A 13,664-nucleotide genomic window follows, 5' to 3' on the forward strand; every position below is an offset into this window, starting at 1 on the left:
GCGGGGATAGCTCAGTTGGGAGAGCGTCAGACTGAAGATCTGAAGGTCGCGTGTTCGATCCACGCTCACCGCATTACTTTTAGCATTCTTCATTTTCTTTTGTCGCTAACTAGATGAAAATTCTGTAGTCAAGATTCTGTATTTTTGATTCTACAATTCTATACCCCTCAATTACCAAACCCCCGCTTTGTAACTACTGATTTAGTGATTTTACATCCATTCTAAGGAGACTAGGGATTTGAGCAGAAAAAACGTAAATAGCACAAAGTGAATACACACCGCTGTAGCACAAACGAGGATGCGATGGTTATCCCGACATTATTAGCTAGTTTTATATGCTACCTTTGTCCATAATTTATTTTATTTAATCAATTTGCAGTACAGTACTAATGAAATTCCGATAAATTCCTATTCGCTAATGTTGAGATACATATCTTGTGTAATTATGTGTAGCGATACATATCTTCTGTATTTACATTGGGCCCGCCTCCTTTCTTATATAGTCGAGGACGTGACCTATATATGTAACGCCATATGCACCCAATCAATACATTGTGAGTTGTATCCCTTTCTACTACTAGATGATACCCCGCACGTTGCAGCGGGAAATCATGTTAATAATGGTTGTCTTTTAACAAATACCACACCCTTGAGAGAATTTAAAAATAAATAGGTGTGATTGCTGAGAAGTAACATAGAACTGTATGTGCATATTACTTCGAAAAATAAAAGGAGACACCATGTTATTTATTTTAATCATAGGGAGAAAGCGACTATTACAATGTCAACAGCTGGCCCTATTACAAACCAAAGAACGAATTTGATGAAAATGGTCCACCAACTGATTGATTAATTTTTTCTGTTCCCCATTTCGGTGTCGCTCTTGGTGTAGATATTGTGTGTTCTCTGAGGCATGGTTGGAAAATAATAACAATCTCTAGGAAAAAAAGAAGAGTTGATTCATTCTCCAACTAAACTGTTTGTACTGATGAACTATGACCTAGTATCAAATACAATTAATATTATTGATCATCTTCATGTTCCATGAGGCATTTTGTTTTTCGATAAAGATGTTCCATGAGACAACGGAATAACAAATTAAAAAAGGAAATAACTTTTAAATTGTCAAAAAAACTGCTGACGCTGAAGCACAAAAGAAGGTGTATCGCTAGCTAAGTATGCAATTCAACTACAACAAATGGTCATATGTAATAACCATGAGACTACGTATACGAACATCCTGCGATCCGAATTGTGCCCAACCTGGGGATATTTAGCTATGCTGGATATAACAAAACATGCAGATATATTTATCAAATGAAGCTTCAAAATTATACTACATGAAGCCGTAACTGTCCAAGGTTAAAGGAAAGCTGTAACCTCCACATCCAGAATTGTTCTGTATTTATCTTTTCTTCACTAATAACCTGCATGGTTAAAAAATAAAGTTGTTATATCTAAATAACATACAGTTCTTAGTTCTAAATCACGTGTAAAACAACTGAATGGGCGATACCCTTTGATCATACGGAAGATACGCTCAAGTGACGCACACGCCAGCAAGAAGTATGCATTGAGTCATTATCGTAGTTTTTCAGCCTGTTTCCCTAGCTACATAATCAGGTAGAGATAATGAACAAATAGAATAACAGATTGAGAAATACATCTATTCCTTAACATCAAGAATTAGTTTCCCAGAGCAGTTAGTTTCCTAAAAATCTGGAATCAGAACTGGTTTGCGGAAGAAGTCAAAGACACATAGGTTAACTGACTTTTTACTTGGAAACACCCGGTGGGGTGGGCAGCTTGTATCAAGGCAAACGGAAACAAATTTCAGATTTCTAGGCTTCATGTCTGCAATGAATCCCAGTCTATAATAAAAACAAAGATTAGCAAACATTAGAAGATGAGAAAAGATCTGGAATGTAGAATCGTAGAATCAACATCATCGACAACCACATGCGTTATGAAGAAATCGAGGTGGCAGGCTCTGACGATTGAAGAGATGTATAGAGAGAAATGATGGTGTACCTTCACGATTATGAAGCTTCGAGTTGATCGTGGTTCTTACCTGACGAAATAGAAAACAGTGAGTATGAAACATGGATCATGGAGAGAACAGCAGTGGGTTTTTCACCAGCGGAAACGATGTTCAAGTGGTGTGGAAGAAGCCCACATGTGCTGGAGGTGGATGGCAATGACAAAATAAGTCAGGGAAGGACTGGAGGTGGAGGTCAGAGTTTAAAGGGGTCAATTTGATGCCTCCACCAATTTCCGTTCTGAGAGAGGAAGCGAGTGCGCTGTCACCAGATTAATTGGGAAGAGCAAACGGAAATCATCAATAGGTGCACTTAATGGGAGAAGACAACGCCAGATTTTGGTGGACTTGCGGACCACAGAGAAGAGGAATCATCATGTTGTGGAGAAGAACAATAGTTCTGGGCCAGCTCATGTAAATTCGTAAGGCTTCATTGTATGCGGCCTAAAGTGGGATGCATGTGCTCGGCAGCATCCTAGTGTTTCTTTTACCATCGCACGACTCGGAAACGTAACATGGGATCTGAAGGGGCACAGCCAGAAAAAGTTTCATCACCACCGGACCAAAACACGCGGAGGAGCAGAGCCGTCGGGAGGAGAACTGGAGGGGATGGCTAATTGGGTTGACGTGGTTTCACAGGAGGACAGGAAAATGGGGTCAGCTATTTAGAAACAGAAGATATGTAATGCCATATGCACCCAATCAATACATTGTGAGTTGCATCCCTTTCTACATGGTATCAGACACCTACCGTTCCTAACCTAGCCGCCGCGCCCCCTTCTCCCCCGCGCGCGCCGCCCCACCCTCCAACCCTAGCGCCGCCGCCCTTGTGCCACCGCCACGTGTGCTCCTCCTCACGCCGCGCCGCCGCCGCGCCCCCTCCCCAACCCCCGCGCCGTCGCCGTCCCCCGCGCGCGCGTCGTCATGTCGTCGGTCTCCAACGGCAGCAACCCCTTCGCCTACAACCCATGGACGGGGGTCATCCACGCCTACAGCATGCCGGTGCCGCGCCCGCCCGCCCCCGGCACCTTCGGTCCTCGCCTGCCGACTCACCAGGCGCACTTCGCCGCGACATCGCCCTACGCCCCGGCCTTCACCGCCACGCCGCCGCCCTACGCCCCGGCCTACCACGCCGCGCCACCACCCTACGCGCCGCAGCAGCCCGCATGGGACCCAACGCTCTTCGCGGCACTGCAGCAGGCGCCCGCACCTGGTTCTTACGCCGGTGGCGGCAACTGGTTTATAGACACGGGCGCCTCGTCTCACATGGCCGCTCACCCGGGTAATCTTTCCCATTCCTTTCCCACTTCCACCGAGTCTCGCATCATTGTTGGTAATGGCGCCGGTCTTCCTATTTCTCACATTGGTTATGCTAATTATCCTTCTACTTCTAAACCACTGTCTCTTAATAATGTCATTGTGTCTCCCCAGCTTATTTAGAATTTAGTTTCTGTTAAAACTCTTTCTCGTGACAACTCTGTGACTGTTGAATTTGACGCTTTTGGTTTTTCTGTTAAGGACGCCCGCACCCGGATGGTCCTCCACCAATGTGAGAGCCCTACGATTTGTATCCGGTGATGTCGCCTTCCACCCCCGGCGCCGCACCTCGTGCTCTCTCCGTAGGCGTTGATCTTTGGCATGCCCATCTTGGAAATCCCAGTGCCAACACGCTTCAATAAATATTGAGGGGTTTTTCGTTTTCATGTAATAAACAGTCTTCACATAGGTGCGAAGCCTGTCGTCTTGGTAAACATGTTCGTCTTCCTTTTAGTCCACAGTTGCGTATTTTCCTTTTGAGTTAATTCATAGTGATGTATGGACCTCTCCAATCCCGAGTAATTCTGGTCTTCGTTATTACCTAGTTATTCTTGATGATTTTTCTCATTTTGTGTGGACGTTTCCCCTCCGTAAAAAGTCTGATGTCGCCACCACTCTCACAGCCTTCTACGCCTATGTTTTCACCCAGTTCGGTCGCCCCATCCACGCCCTACAAACTGACAACGGAAAAGAGTTTAACAATGTCGCCGTCCGCACCGTACTCTCCTCTCACGGCACTATTTTCCGTATAACCTGTCCATACACGTTCCTACAAAATGGCCGCGCCGAGCGTATCCTCCGCACCCTCAATGACTGCGTCCGCACCCTCCTATTCCACATCCATGTCCCCCCACCTTTTGTCCTGACGCCTTAGCCACCGCCACCCTCCTTTTCAACCTTCGTCCGTGTCGTCCCCGCTGGAACTATGCACCGCATCACCTCCTTTACGGTTCCCCTCGGGTACTGCCCCTACGGACGCGCCGCCACCGCCTCCCGTTGTGGGGCCCATCACCCGCGCACGTGGGGGTATCTCTCGTCCGAGCACCCGGTACCCCCCGATGAGTACGCCTGCCCTGGTCGACTTCCACGCCGTCGACCTCCACGCCGTCCCCGCTGCCCGCCTCTGCCCGGGCGGCGCTCCGTGACCCTCACTGGTTCACCGCCATGCAGGAGGAGTTTGATGCTCTGCAGCGAAACCAGACTTGGCATCTTGTTCCGCGTCCCCCCACGTCAACGTCATCACCGGCAAGTGGGTCTTCAAGCACAAGTTCGCTCCAGACGACACTCTTGACCGTCATAAGTCCCGCTGGGTGGTTCGCGGCTTTCGCCAGCGTGCCGGTGTTGACTTCACCGACACCTTTGCCCCGGTTGTCAAACCCGGACGATACGCACCGTCCTCCATCTTACGGTATCTCGCCGTTGGCCGGTGCATCAGATGGACGTCTCCAACACCTTCCTCCACGGCCACCTTGAGGAGCATGTCTTCTGTCAGCAGCCTACCGGCTTCGTCGACAGTGCCCACCCCGACCACGTGTGCCTGCTCTCGCGCTCATTATATGGGCTGAAGCAGGCGTCCTGTGCCTGGTACCAGCGCATTGCATCGTTTCTTCATCAGCTCGGCTTCCGCTCCACTCGCTCCGATGCATCGCTGTTCGTGTACCGCCAGGGCTCCACCACCGCATACCTGCTACTCTACGTCGACGACATCATCCTCACGGCATCCACCGCGGACCTTCTATGACAGCTCATTGATCGTCTCCGTGCTGAGTTTGCCCTGAAGGACTTGGGGCCTCTGCACTACTTCCTCGGCATCGAAGTCATCCTCCGTGTTGATGGCTTCTTTCTTCATCAGCGCAAGTACACCCACGAGCTCCTTGACCGCGCCGGTATGCTTAACTGCAAACCCGTGGCCACCCCCGTCGACACGAAGCCCAAGCTCTCCGCCACGGATGGGTCACCGGCGTCGGACGCGTCGTCTTACCGCTCCATCGTCGGCGCCTTGCAGTACCTCACTCTGACCCGCCCAGAGCTGCAGCACGCTGTTCAGCATGTGTGCATCCATATGCATGCTCCCCGTGACTCCCATTGGACTGCGGTGAAGCGGATCCTTCGCTATATCCGCGGCACTCTCGGCCTCGGGCTCTCTCTACATGCCTGCACCGCCGTGGACATCGTCGCCTATTTGGACGCTGATTGGGCCGGCTGCCCTGACACACGGCGATCCACGTCTGGCTACTGCGTCTACCTTGGCTCGTCCCTCATATCTTGGTCATCCAAGCGACAACCCACGGTTTCTCGTTCTAGTGCCGAGGCAGAGTACCGAGCTGTGGCTAACACGGTCGCCGAAGTCTCCTGGCTACAGCAGCTTCTCGGAGAGCTCTCGTGTCCTATCAACAAGGCCACCGTGGTCTACTGCAACAATGTTTCCGCTGTCTACCTCTCCACCAACCCCGTTCATCACCGCCGCACTAAGCACATCGAGCTGGACATCCACTTTGTTCGCAAACAGGTGGCTCTAGGCCATATCCGTGTGCTCCATGTGCCTACCTCTCAGCAGTTTGCAGACATTATGACCAAGGGACTTCCTACGACATCTTTTGAGGAGTTTCGGTCCAGTATTTGCATCAGCTCTGGCGACGTTTCGACTGCGGGGGGGGGGGGGTGTTGAGATACATATCTTGTGTAATTATGTGTACTGATACATATCTTCTGTATTTATGTTGGGCCCGTCTTCTTCCTTGTATAGTCGAGGATATGGCCTATATATGTAACGCCATATGCACCCAATCAATACATTGTGAGTTGCATCCCTTTCTACAGCTAAGGAAGCACAATTTCTATTTCAAGAAACCAATTCTTACTTCATTTCCATGGATTCAACACCTTTATTTACAAAAAAGTCCATATACCACCATCCACATTTTCATGCCATCATCGTCATCATGCCCGAACCCGGAGAGCAGCGTGAGCCCCCATCCCCACCATCTACCACATGTCCAATTGCCGAGGCATCCTTGAGTGACGGAGAAGAGGCCCGACACATCCTCGAGGAGGGAACACATAGGCAGTTTTTTTTGCGAAAATTGTACCGATCTATTAATAATCATCAATAGTAATTAGAAAAGACCCAAAAGTAATAAAAAATACAAATATTTCATTGGACCACCTAGCGATGGCTACACACACTAGCGAGAGCCGAAGGCGCGCCACCGTCCTCGCCCCTCCATCACCGGAGTCACTCAAAGCTTATCGTAGTAGAACTTGTTGTAGTAACAAACGGGAAATCGTCGTGCTAAAGGACCAACACATGAGAGCAGCAACCGCCACCAATGATGACAACCGTAGATCGGAAGAGACTGACCTGAAACCACACCAACGAACACGAAAGCCGATCGGATCCCAGGAGATCCGTCAGACACACAACTCCACGTGCCCTTCGTCGGCGCTAAACGCACCACCAGAGGATAGGGCGGGGAGGACCTTATTCTTCAGGAAGTAGCCGCCGCCTCACCATCCCGAAGAACACACTAAAAACAAACTAAACAAAGAATGAAAACCTTCCCCGCCGACGAGAGGCTGCGATCCGCCATGCCTTGATGGCCCCAAGGTCACAAGAGGCGGAGCAGACCGGTAGCGTCATCAGCGAGAGGGACGGAACCCTAGATGGGTTTCACGATCGCGTCCCGTGTCCTCTCTCCTCTGCACCGGTTCACGACTATGTTGTTTTTTTATAGGCGGTTATTGACAATGATAAACATATGGGGTGTGCTGAGCGTCGGTCAGCCGACAAAACCGGCCAAATCGGTTGCAATTTCGACCGTACGATGTACTCCCTGCGAACCGTCAGATCGAGGAAGAGCTGGCAACCAGGAAAAAAACATAACGAGGAGGTGCTCCGCGCGAACCGAGTGAGGCTAGTCGCTCTCGCGACAAAACTGCTACGCCTGGAGCGGCCACCGGCGATGGCAGGGACGGAGAGAAGGGGGGACGAGGGGGGGCTTAGCCACCACCCCCATGATTAGGATTTTATGAAGAATATTACTCACTAGAGATCTAATTTCTTGCTGGTTTAGCTAGCTCTGCCCCCCTCATCAAGTTTACAACACAATTTCGCCCCCCTCAAGCTGGGAAGCTGGCTCCGTCCCTGTGCGACGGGGAAGGAAGCCTCCCGGCCTCCTCCAGCACCAATATGGCCATGGTGCACCTCCTCCATGACATCCTCTTCCCTAGAAGAGCTCCGACGGCGGGACCGAACTAGCCTCCACTAGCACCACCTGCACCACCCCCGCGGCAAGCCACTTCCGATCCCTCTGCTCCGGCTAGTTATAGAGCTCCGACGAGGTTCCAGAACCCTGAAGTTGTATTCACAACATCTGCTGATGGATCCAATGGAGGTCACCAGGTACTAGCTCGGTTCCCTTCACAAACCCTAGGATTTGACTGTTAGTGTTGTTATACAACAATAATTGGTGGAGGAATTGTTACAAACAAGTGTAACTCTGATGTTGTTGTTAACCTCAGATGTTAATCTTACATCTTTGAATTGTTATCAAGCAAGGATGATATTGCCGTTGATATACTGGAAATTGTTGTTCTACATTCTGGACGAAATTCACTACATATAATGTATAATTGTTGTGTATGAAATTGTTGTTAAACATTATAACATTATATTCTATTTGCAAACAAACTATGTGTAAATTTATAATGTTAACAATGTAAAATTAATAAGTTTACAAGATTAATTTGTAATGTTAGCAACAAAAAAAATTGTGAACTAACATAGCATTCAAAATAACAGGAAGTTGCGGATGATGAAGCTGAATGAGGTGCAGGCTTTTTCGACCTTAACCAGGTGAAAAACCATGGAGGATTACCAACGTGAGATACATTTCAAGCTGTAAGGAGCTCTGGCCCCTCCAATGGACGCTTTTATTAAATCGGACATAGTCATAAATCCAAGAGTGTATGAAATTTGTGATAACCCGAATTTTGGATGAGTAGTAGTCAGGTTATCTGATAAATTATTTTCTGCTAATGGTTTTATTGTTTTTTACTAATATCTCTGGTTTTTTAAATTTAAATGCTAATATTTGCATGTAATAAAAAATTAAAGTGGCCTGTCATTGTGAAGTACTTAACAATTTGATTTGCTTGTGCATGTTCATTGGTACTAATACATGCATATCGATCGGTGGAGCCAACTAAGATGTATTACTAATTAGATATTACTAGCTAGCTTTAGCACTCACACGTAGTCAGCAAGTATTACTTCACGATGTGAAAAAGTATTAAGTTAGCCGGTGTCAGTTGCTTGTTGTGTCGGCAGCACAAAACAGACTAGGATACCTACGTGGAGCAGCCTATGACTCATGGACACGTGCGAGCGAGCTGACCAATGGAAGTACCTCATTTGCTTTGCTTAGTACAGCGATGAGCAGCGTTAGCTTAAGACTAGTCACAATGCATAGTATCATATAGAAATATCATGCGTATGATACTATTACATATTACTATCTGTACAATGCATGGTATATCATATACTAGTATCATAGTCTTTATATATTAATTGTTTTGTAGAATCTCAATGCAAATATATGAAGACATGGACGAAATATAGAGTTCTCCACTTCATAATTTCGTCCATAGCATAATATGGTGTTGCGTCACCTTTAATTTTGGGCCAAACCCATGTCATTTTCGCAGGAATTAAGTCAGCCACTTTTTAGAGTCCGTATTGGAGGGAGAAAGACCATCTAGGGTTTGGTTCGGCCACCATACGTATGGCTGGCCGAAACTCCACATTTTCCTCCTTTAAATACCCCTATAGCCGTCACGTTTAGACTCGGATTTTGATTAGACTAAAAGTTAGCCATTGCTGCAACTCTCTTGCACTTCTTTTGAGGCCAACGTCCAGAACAAAACCGACTATTCGGAATCCCACCTTTTCAATAAAGCTTTCATTTATATCCGCAATATTCTGATTGCATCAATAGTTCTTACTTGTTCTCGATTTCAGGTAGGAATTAAGACCCTCGCTGGTTAGGCTGATCGTGCATTCGCAAGATCAGTAACTCCCGGAGATTGTCCTAGCGATTGCATTGGCGCACGAGCTTTGCACGTGTAGTCGGATCGTCAAGCACGAACTCCACCAACAAATCGACGTTATCATACTCTCATCGAAAGATCGGCCACCTTTGCACTATCACGTGGTATCAGATTTCAGGTTGCTCGGTGAGATTTTACAGTTTTCCTAGTGTAGATTGCATCTGCCTTCATACCCATAAACCACGAAAAAGACAAAAAAATAAAAATACTGTTAGAGTTTTAGATCTTTGCCCCATAAACCCCTGCCACGCCTTTGCATTGTCTTTTCAGTTTTGTATAGTTGAATTTGTGTCTGCATCATCGTGTCGAGTTGCTGGTCTTAGCTTTTAGTTCCTTTAGACTTTCAAGTTCTGGTCATATTAGTCACGCCACCGCCCGCTTGCACCATACGCAGATCAATGCCACCACATCCATATACTTCACACCTGCTACATACTTCCTCCATCGCCATATACACCTGCCATATACTTCTGCCATCGCCATATACACCTACCATATACACCCGCATCTACCATATACCCCGTTTCCGACCGCGACACGGATTGTTGCTTTTTCTCTGCCGCGACAGAGTCCGAGTAGAATTAGGTTTTATTGTTTTTCTCCTTAGTTGTTGCCTTCTAATTTCGTCCGTGTTGTAGAAAAAAATTCCCGTGAGATAAGTTTCGGAACCGCCTCCGAAAAAAATTTCTGGCAACATTGGTTTTTCACCTTGGTCATCACTTTTCGCCACTGGCCGTTATAGCGACATTTTTTTGGGCGCCTGCACGCTTTCTGGAGCACTTCCGAAATTTCGACAAAAAATTTCTGAGGCTATTCTGTTTTTAGACCTCAGGGATCAGTTTGAGACACTGGCCATCATAGTGATTTTTCGCACCTCGGTTCGCCACATCATCGTCACCTCATCGTTGCTAGTTGCTTGTGTGCCGCGCCGTGACCCCGTTAGTGTTCTAGGCTCGCGTCTCTAGTACGGTCTAGCCTAGGACCAGCACAAATCCGTTGTTGAGCATACTTTCAATACTGCATCGCTGTTTTGACAATTGCTGTTTTTGCTACCATATATAAGCCATCCTACAAATCCACATATTGTCTCCACGTGCTTTGTATCGACACCTGGTAATGACTTTGGCACTCTTTGGAGACGCTGGTTCTTGCTGGTTGTTACATCGCCTTCCTCCTGTTTGGTAAGAACTTATAAGAGCTTTGTATTTTGCTTGATGAATTGCGCGTGAACCACCATATTCCGTAGTTTGTAGGCATATATATTTGTGCTTTTTGTGTACTAATCATGACAGGACCTACACCGGGAGTTGTTGACCCAGCAAAGATGACGACTGAGGAGTTGCATGCTCACTTCACCCACCTTTTGGGCGGGCATGCACGCGACGTCGATGCGCGCATTGGTGATGTTGACGCCAAACTCGCCGACGCGCTGGACAAGCTAGATGGCCTCGAGACAGCTTTCACCTCCAAGCTCGACGCCAAGTTCCAGGAGCTCTTGACTCGGTTGCCGCCAGCTCGCGACAACGTGCGACGACGCGCATGCCGTGTTCCTCGTGCGGAGGTGCCTGCGGGTACCGCAACTGACGCGCCTTCTGATGAGGGATACAAAGAATATGAAGGGGACGCGGAAGAGCGGGTAGATGAGAACATGCTGGACGGCGAGGAAGTCGAACAACCTGCACCGGGTCGTCCACGACAACTGAACATCAACGCTCGCCCACCTCTACGATCGGTACGTGATGATGATCATGTTGCTAAACTGAAACTGAATATTCCGTCATTTGAGGGTAGATATAATCCTGATGCATACCTTACTTGGGAATTGGAAGTAGAGCAACGCTTTTCATGTTTACGCTATCCTGATCATTTGCGTGTTAGGGCTGCTACTTGTGAGTTCACAGATTTTGCATCTATTTGGTGGTCTGAGCATTATAGAGTACATCATGCTAATATTCCTACTACTTGGGTTGGTTTAAAACTTGCTATGCGTACTCGTTTTGTTCCTCCACATTATCAACGTGATTTGCTGAAAAATTGTCTCACTTAGAACAAGGAAAAAATTCTGTAGAAGACTATTATCAAGAATTGCAAACTGGCATGATTCGTTGTGGTATTGTAGAGGATATTGAGACTATGTTTGCACGTTTCTTTGGTGGTTTGAATAAAGAGATTCAGCATATTTTAGATTATAAGGAGTACAACACTATTACTCGCTTATTTCATTTTGCTTGCAAAGCTGAACGTGAAGTGCAGGATCATCAACCACCATGGAGAAGAGCTAATGTTTCTGCAGGTCGTACATCGTCGTGGTCTCCGCGACAATCAGCACCACCATCTCGTGGGGCTGCACCAGCGCTTACTACCTCCAAGTACACCGCGCCTGCATCACAAGCACCACCGGTGTAATATCCCAGGTTTAGAGGCAATAAAATGAGAGAACACCAAAGTGTGCATTGCATTCATGCATAGAAAATCCGGGGGATTTTCGCGCTTTCAAATAAAACTTACCACAGTAACTGAAGTTTCACTTGACTTGTCTGGAATTGAAGTAGATCATCAAGTCAAGCGCTATAAACTTCACTCGTGATCTTTGCTAAAAACCTTGTTTTGGGTAGAGATGATTTGATCTATGGATTAGACCAAATGGAATTATATTCACAACAACACATTATTTAAGAATCAAACCCTAACTTATTAACACTTAAAAGTTAGCAACTACCTTTGTGTGTAAATTAATTCACTTCTAAACTTATTACCAAATAAGGTAAACCACGAGGTCTAAAGTGCATAAAAGCCACACCTTCTTATTTAAATCATAACTTATTAAGTATATGAAATATCATAAAACTAAATCCATTTACATTACGATTTATAGTTCAAACTATTTGAATCAAACTGACTATGAGTATTTTGAAACACTTATGATCATGCCTTGGTGAAATCAAACACCAACTATCCAAATTTGAGGAATAACCTTCAACCTTGATCTTTTGATCAATATTATAATATAAATCCAATCAAATATGATATGATGACTCATCCACAATAATAAAACCATCCACATGATATTTAGTAGCAAATGCCACTTGGCTATCCAAAAATAAATCATATGAGAGGATAATCTCTATGCCATGTGGGATGAAAATATCTACATGACTTGCTTTCCAAGTTATGCCACCTCATGCTCAAAGGATTGCTATGGATGAGGGCATGACAACCAAGCACCTTACTCATCTAACCAACACAAGAGTCACCACCTATGTGTCATGATACTAGAGCTTGCCCAAGCCTATAAATAGAGCCACACCCTTCATCCATTTGCTCATCAAGTACCATGATACATGGGCACAAACACATAGAACCACTCCATATGAACGAGCTAGGATCAAGATGAAGAAGCTAGGAGGTGGAGGCATACCACAAGATGCAGGTTTATCGATTTCCTGAAGAACAAGCTACGAAGTTACCAAGGTAGAATTCCTAGACAAACCATATATTTAGAGGATCATATCATCATCTCTTGAGTAGGACCTTAGGATATTCCAAGACATGGAGAAGTGAGAGAAGTTATAATACTAACCATAGTCATGTGCATACAAGAATATTAGAGTAGTACTAATCCTAGATGTTCAAGTCAATATTGGATCTTGGAGGTGAGAACCCTATTCCAATAGCAATACCTTAGAAAACCAATTCCATAATCATCACCACTTAGTATTAATTATAAACCCTAAGAATCTAGGATGAGTGTGATGAGAGGAATAATAAGGAGGGATTAGTGAGGAATAAGTGGATCTTGTCTAATGCATGATTATACCTTGTAAATATAGATGATAAGTTAAAAACATATGATTAATAGATCTCATCTATCACATAAAATAATAAGTATGTCACCAATAGTTAACCCCAAACCAATCCTCATGCCTTGTATGGAGGAGTAATGTCATTAAACCTAAACCTTGTTTATCCAAACACTAGAGTAACCTAGCTAGCCAATAAAACATAATCAAAGCTTATGTTCATATCCTAATTCTTGGTTGTGTATCAATTGGGTGATCACAACTAAAACCCTAGGTCACCTTTGCATTTCAATCCAAGTATCACTTTGGATTAAAAGTAAAACCCTGCCATGCCTCATGCCTATTTTATATTTCAATTAATGAAGCATCATCAAATTCTTAAACCCTAAGAACTATCACAC

General features: G+C 45.8%; 1 non-coding gene across 1 annotated transcript; it reads left to right on the forward strand.

Moving 5' to 3' along the window:
- On the forward strand, positions 1 to 73 carry TRNAF-GAA. The gene has a single exon. It is a non-coding gene; the product is annotated as a tRNA-Phe (tRNA).
- Positions 74 to 13,664: the final 13,591 nt, after the last annotated feature.

The sequence above is a fragment of the Lolium rigidum genome, chromosome 1 (genome assembly GCF_022539505.1).
Source record: "Lolium rigidum isolate FL_2022 chromosome 1, APGP_CSIRO_Lrig_0.1, whole genome shotgun sequence".
Classification (NCBI taxonomy): domain Eukaryota; kingdom Viridiplantae; phylum Streptophyta; class Magnoliopsida; order Poales; family Poaceae; genus Lolium; species Lolium rigidum.